The 6377-nt window shown below is 44.6% G+C and overlaps 1 protein-coding gene across 1 annotated transcript in view; it reads left to right on the top strand.

Moving 5' to 3' along the window:
* ARID5B (AT rich interactive domain 5B (MRF1-like)) overlaps positions 1–6377 on the top strand; it is a gene marked incomplete at its 5' end in the record, with an annotated part of 36487 nt that overhangs the window by 9836 nt on the left and 20274 nt on the right. The gene's annotated exons all lie outside the window — the stretch shown is intronic.

The following is a 6377-nucleotide window of genomic DNA, read 5'->3' on the forward strand; positions in this document are numbered from 1 at the left end:
GGTGTATTTTTAGCTCACAGGAAAATTTGATGGCCGTGGATTTTACAGCATGTATTTTGAACCAATAAAATATTAGAGCAACAAACTTAGATTAGAATCTTGAAATGAGAAGAAAGAGCTGCATTAATACGGCACATCGAGATGACATCTGTAATAAAAACCAATCGGCATAGGAAGATGTCGTCATTGGAAATATTTTCTTTGCACACAATGATCAGATTAAGTTGTTCGGTTCCTGCTGCAGTTGGATGAAAGAAATTATTTTTGCTTTGTTTACGAAGTAATCTGGGACATATCTGTGCTGTAGAGAGATGACAAGAAGAAACACGCCATCAAGAAACCGAAAGTCATTTGAACCAAAATACAGAACTCGTTGCTTTCCTTCCAAGCAGTAAAGCATATTCTTCTGCAGATCAGCAGCCCGGGCGTGGCTGGGATCTTGTGGAAAATGAAATCTAACGTTCTTAACAAAAATACATGCTTGATTTGGCTTTTATTGTTTCTCTATCTTTCATTCATCAGCACATACCATGCTTATGTGCGGAGGTGTGCGGAGGTGTGCTCTTGGGTGTGTGTGAATGAATAGCTACCACAGATAGATCGTTACAGCAATTATGAGCCAACGGTAATTGCCATGAGTTGTAAAGCGCAATGAAAACGAGAGGTAAAATCTTGAACTTGATCCAGAGCACAAGGGAAGGCCAGAGGGAGATGGAAAGGAGATTGGCATGTTCAGAGCGCTCGGGGAGGCGGGTTGATTTTCACAGCAACGTTGAGATCCACTCCAAGGGCCCAAGTGTAGAAGCGGGGATGCCAAAGTGGTGGCTTGCTGGAGAGCGCTGAGTCTTAGTGCCTGAATGAGAGGGAGGGAGTGGATTTAGAGATGCTGGAGAAGGTGAACCTCTGTCCCTGGGGCAGACCAGGAGCAGGATGGTGAGTTTGTAAACACGTGACCAGGGAGCCAGGTCTACCACCAGCAGTAGAAAAAGGAGAGGATCAGAGGACAAGGATCACATATGTGAGAGTGGATCCAGGGTAGCGTCTGTCCACCCTTGTCTCAAAGCTCCTGTCCTTTTCTCAATGACAGATGTTCTCTCTTGTTTAGGGGCATTTGCCACTGTGATGAAAACGTACCAGTGATGCTTATTCGTCATAGAGGAGAAGCCAGCAATTGCTTGCTGGTCAGTAAATGGCAAGGCAAGCACAGCTCACGCCCTCTGACATACCTGGGAGCCCAGCTTTGGTTGGAGAGTGGCTCTGGCTGAAGTGATGGGCCCGATCCTGTTTTTATGATGCGAGTGGCATCTGTGCTGAAGTTGGGAGGACCATTGTGAAGCAGTTTAAGTTGTACATGGAGCATGAGGTTTCCTGCCTTCATTCTCCCCTGTTAACAGTCTCGCCCCCAGTATGCATCTGCCTTTGCTTTACATTCCTTGAACGTTAAACCAATAGCTATTGCAATACTTTGACCTGTCCACACCCTGGGTTTTATTATTTTATGGCCAGTTGATACTCACTGAATTTGCCAAGCTGCATTTGTTTGCGTGTATTTTATCATGGTGAGCATTGCTGAGAGGGGTTTGTGTTTCATTCGTGTTTCATTTTTCAGCGGGGCAGTGGGTGACTAGGGTGACATGGACCTCAGTATCAGTTCCAGAACCTTAGGCAGGTCTGCTTAGATGTAGAAATTTCGAGGGACCACTGTAATTCAGTAAATACCAGAATCCACCACTCACATGCACTGTGCCGATATCTATTGATGATGAGAAGTCACGTGCAGAACAAAGGCTGTCTCGAGCCTACCCTGATTAATACCCATTTAACTATATAAATGGGTATACATGGACTCCTCCATCTGACTCGAATGAGTCATTTGTTCCATTATAAGGGTTTCATCATCTTGAACTTGTTTTAAAGTTTCACAAGTTTCTGGTTTGTCCATGAAGGTAGAAAATGGTCTTTTCTATTGGAAGTATTGTAAAGAAAAGGACATGTAAAAATGCGACAGCCATTTTATGAACAGGAGACAAATAGAAGGTTGGGTAAAATCCAACCTGGGAACTTAGAGTGGTCGGATGACTAGGTTTTCATTAGTAGGCTTAGAAACTTTCCCTGTTAAAGCAGTTGCAAACTTTACATCCTCTTGTTTGATTGTCAGCCCATTTTCAATTTCATCCCTTGTCCACCTTGTCCACTTACAGATGCTTCAGTGGGGCTTTAAAACCATCTTTCAGAACCAGCAGGGGTTATGTACGGTGTCTTCTTGCTTCTGTCTAGATTCTCAGAATGGTGTAAGACCTCCAAGTCCTGTCCTGTTGCTTAAGGCTCTAAAAGTGAGTGAAAACAGCCAGGGATTGGATTTGAGATGCAGAGGACAACTTTCATAGCCATCTGTCTGACTTCGCTTCACTGTCATGTATCGGGGGCGGGAATGGATCCAGTGAGACTTGACAGAGAGTATTACCTGTACGTAGGGGATACACAGGCGAGATACCTAGTAGAGTCAAGTCATGGTCATGTGTCATATGTCTCCAGTTAGACTGCGTGTGAGGGTCGTTTCTCATCTGTCCATTATCTGTTTGATTACTAATTCTGAGTTAGTTGTCATGTAATACCACACTCCCATGTACTTCTTGTTGGACATAATACAGGCTTAATAAAAATAGCAACCCGTACAAATTGGTTTAAGTCCTTAACAGATGAAGCTGTCTCTGTGGAATTGGTGGGATCATGTTTCTCTTAAACAAAGATACATGAAATGAGCATCTTTGTTACTAATAATAGGAGAGTGCATTGGAAAGAGCTCTCTGTAGCAGACCTTCACAGCATGAATGATTTGCAATGTCCCCAAATCCCTGGATGAAATACAAAACAATGTCACATTACAGGGGGCTCAGCTGCAGTGGCGTTTAACAGCCATTGCCTGGAATTTTCTCAGTCACCCTAAGTCAAGTGAGTAAAAGGTGCAGATGTTCATGGATAGGAAACTTGCAGGACTTACCTACGAGTCTTCTGTGGCAAGTCATAAAGTGACATTTCTCCTTTTGAGCCAACACAAACAGAGTACCTTGGCATCTTTGCAGAAGGCTCTGGTACCAAATGGGCTCTACCTGGAGATGTCATAGAAAGATAAAGGGTAAAAGAAAATTAGGCAGAGTTTAACCTTTGCTGTATAGTGGCTTAAATTTTGCCAAAGGTTGGTGGGATCCCATTTAGCTGCTGCCTCCTGGAAGCAACAATAAAGTGCTTTAGTTTTTTAAACTGAATGATTGACACGTACAGCAGTCCTGCATCTGGGCAGGCCCAAAGATACAGCAGCAAAATGCAATGGGCTTGTTTCAGAGAGAGATGATACCCAGAGCTCTATTTTGAAGAGTGTTGTGGACGTCACATACCATGATGAGAAAATCCCCTGTTGTGTTTGCAGCAGAAAATAAGCAAGAAGCCTTTCCATGAGGAAAAGGGGAGCTGGGATTGCAGTGCAAAAGACCTTAAGATTTCTCAGAGCAGAAGATGCCATTAAAAGCAAGTGTATAAACAGTCCTCTAATAGATAAGATCATTGCTTCTACTTGGTTGTTCTGGATACCAGTCACTGCCTAATACCGTGCATTTAGGAACCAGATCAGGTCTCCTCTCGGGTCTCTGGGCAGACTAGTCTCTTGCTTAACTCCAAATTCTGCTGATTGGGAAAGATGTCACGGGGGTTTTCAAAGCTCCTGGCTTCCAGTGGGCCCAGCTCGAGGACTGTGAAGCTGTGGGTTGGAGCAAATAGTGGCGGTCTACAAACCAGAAGACTGCTCTAAGGATAAAGCCAGATTTGGAACGGGAAGCTGTCAGAGATGAGACTGGCCTGTGCAGTTGCCTTAATTAATGGATAAGCCTGGAGCATCCTGTGCTCTTGGAAATGTGGTGGGTACTGGGGGGGATGTATGTAGGGGTAGAAGTAGGGAAAAACAGATTGGTGCAGTTGCCTTAATTAATGGATAAGCCTGGAGCATCCTGTGCTCTTGGAAATGTGGTGGGTACTGGGGGGGATGTATGTAGGGGTAGAAGTAGGGAAAAACAGATTGGATAGCTAAAGCAGCAAAGGTTCTTTGTCTTCTGTATGTTATCTACTGGAGAGGATCAACTTGCTTCAGGAGGTAGAAGCTGAATTAATCCAAAGTGTGAAATGAAAGTGCTCAGGACATTTGTTGTGTTTTTGCAGGGTCTCGGTTGTCTTGTGCCACTATGGCTCCATGCTCTTAAAAAAACCCAGGAGATTTGCTCCTGAATGTTGATGGGAAATTCCCTGCCCGAGCAGCTAAAATATTTCACCATTTTCATACCTTTTGTGACCTGCTTTTCTGTTTCCATGTGCCCGGTCATGAACGTGTTACTCACTGGGAGCACATAGGGGTCCTTTCCGAGTTAAAACCACCGTGCAGAAGCGGCCAAGGCAGGCATTTTTGTTAGGAACAGCAGTCATAAGCAAAGCATTGCCAAGGACTGCCCTTTCCTGGCTCCTCAGGAAGTTTCTGGTCACTGAGGTGGCTGGGAGGGACTTGTGTGAGAAAAAGAAGGCGGTCCTTGATTTGGATGTGGCCAGCAGAAGCGTCCAGCCTGAGCAGTGCTGCCCTGCAGGACAACTGGGAAGTTTCCACAGGGCAGCATTTTGTTCGGATTGTTTAAGGATGTAATTTATCAGTTGCTTGAGTCCTTTGAAGTTTATTAAGCATAAAAGCTAAACTTCCCAGAGCAGGGGAGAACTCAACCCCGGGCTTTGTTAGAATAACAATCGTTTCAGGGAATGTCAAATTTAAATGGAGCTCTGTACCTGGGAGGGCACAGCTCTGCTAATCGCCAAGGAGTGCTGGTCCGTTGCAGAGGCAGAACTGGATAACACTGGGCAAGCATTGGTGTAACTACTCCTAGTCTGAGCAGCACAGAGGAAAGAGACACCAAAAATGATCCAGGGATTTCAGAGGGATCCTCATTTCCCCTTCCAGTTGGTTGCGTTTACTGGTATTCCAGCTTGAGTACCGACTCTTGAGTCAGCTCATCGTTAATGAGACTTGGAGTCTAAGGTTAACACTTTCCTTTTGAAAATGGAGACCAAGCTTCTTGGTCACATTGGGATGTTTAAAAAGGGGGCTCGCATTAGTCCCCTTGCTGACTAATCCTTTGCTTTCATTTATAGCTTCTGCTCAGCATCACTGTGCTTGGCCAAAGCATCTGGTCCTGGCCTGCAGCCTTGCAAGCCAGCCAGGCTGTGCTTGCCAGAGGGCCAGAGCACAGACCCCAGATTGGCTTTGAGCATCTTTGTTCTCCTAGTCTGTGAGGCTGCCAGAGACTTGATTTAATACAAAGCCACTTGCACCAGTCCTCAGGGGATCTTGATTTTGGGGAGTTACTAGAAGGCAAGGGCTGTCTGGCCATGCCTCTGTCCTTTCCTCTCCTGAGGACTGGTGGAACAGGTGTGGAAGGCAGGACCAGAGGTAGCTTCCCATCCAAACATTCCTCCACAGCAGGGTGCTTGGTCCAACTCTTTTTTGACATTTCAGGTTGCAGAAGGAACATCCGTTCGTGTTCTCAGGAGGTGATGTTCTTTATGGCTCATTAAGACTCCAGCTCTTCAAGCTCTTTAGTAACGACAATAGGTAGAAGCACAAGTAGCCTGGGGAAGAGACAATGTTAAGTACTTAAACAAAATAGACTTACAGTGAACCTTATCCTCAGATGAGTGTTTGATTTGTATTTAAATAATTCATTTGTGCAGAATTTATCCTTGAATAATATCTGTCGCTTGTGCCTGTGGTCTTACGGAGCACAGAAGAGGAAAGTAGTGAATGCAGTGAGTCCATTTTGCTGTCAGTAAGATTTAAGATAAATTACTCCTTCCTTTTCTCCAAGTATCCTTAGGTGCGAATTACAAACAGGTACCGATAGTGAGTTGGAGATGTCGATCAGCTCTCTAAGGAGACCTGTACAAACCATAAATAAACTTGAAGAAGTTTTATCGTTATCAAATGATAAGTCCTGCTTCTGGCTTTAGAGAATAATTTCTGCAAAGGAAGGATTTTCCTTTTACACTGAGTGAAAAAGAAGCACCTCTTGCCCTGTAATAGTTAATGAGGGTAGCTATCTCCTCTCGTTTAGATTAAAATTACAGGCCTCAGATTGCAAGTTGTAATATTTGTTTTCTTCTGATTGCTGCCTTTAACTCCTCAGTAAACGCCATTCACTGCTCTGTGGGTAACTCTGAAGAAGCCTCCGGGGCTGAATATATTAAAATCCACAGCATTCCACAGAAAATGACAAAATTCTCCCCAAATTGCCCCCACAGTTTTCCACCGGCCTTCTTTATGAGCTGCAGGGGAAAGGGGGTGATCTGTT

The sequence above is a fragment of the Buceros rhinoceros genome, unplaced genomic scaffold (assembly GCF_000710305.1).
Source record: "Buceros rhinoceros silvestris isolate BGI_N320 unplaced genomic scaffold, ASM71030v1 scaffold16091, whole genome shotgun sequence".
NCBI lineage: Eukaryota > Metazoa > Chordata > Aves > Bucerotiformes > Bucerotidae > Buceros > Buceros rhinoceros.